The sequence below is a fragment of the Austrofundulus limnaeus genome, unplaced genomic scaffold (genome assembly GCF_001266775.1).
Source record: "Austrofundulus limnaeus strain Quisiro unplaced genomic scaffold, Austrofundulus_limnaeus-1.0 Scaffold384, whole genome shotgun sequence".
Classification (NCBI taxonomy): Eukaryota; Metazoa; Chordata; class Actinopteri; order Cyprinodontiformes; family Rivulidae; genus Austrofundulus; species Austrofundulus limnaeus.
In genome coordinates, this window is record NW_013952786.1 from 266,405 (window position 1) to 267,085 (window position 681).

Genomic DNA, 681 nt, shown 5'->3' on the forward strand with positions numbered 1-681 from the left:
CCTCCTGCCAGCTCTCACAGAGATATATGAAATATCGCTCCTTTTGGCAGACGATTTATATTGGTAATGGTCTCGGGTCAAAACTTTTTGTTGCTCATTTGACATCTGATAATATATTTTGACAGCGTATTCTTTTTAACAGCATCACATTCATTTGGCTCCTCTTTCAATGAAAAATGAATGTAATAGCATTTTGCTATTACCTTTTCGAACAGATGCAGTGGGAAAGCAAACAGCATGACTAATGTTCTCAATGCCAACTCACACAAAGAGGTTTACAGTACTGCAGAGTTTGAGTATGAGCAATGAAGCTTTTTAATGAGTGCTTGAACAGGAAAGCTTCCTTTTATTGCTTTGGTAGAGTCCTTCATGAAACAAAAGTTCAGAGAGTAAAATGAAAATTTCTATGTATTTGACAGAGATTAGACCCTGTGTAATATTTTAATAGCTGCAGTGACATTACACTTAACAGTGTTAAACACCTTATTATTTTACACAAGATGAAATAATATTCTTACTGTAGGACTTTCAGTAATGCATCCTTCTGTTTTTGATTCAGATAAGCTACACTGTAAAACCCGATAAGTTAACTTTACTCAAAACGTTTGGTGAAACTGATTACATAAAATATTTTGATTAACCAAAACTTAAAAATAAAAGTCACATTAACACATGTTTCTT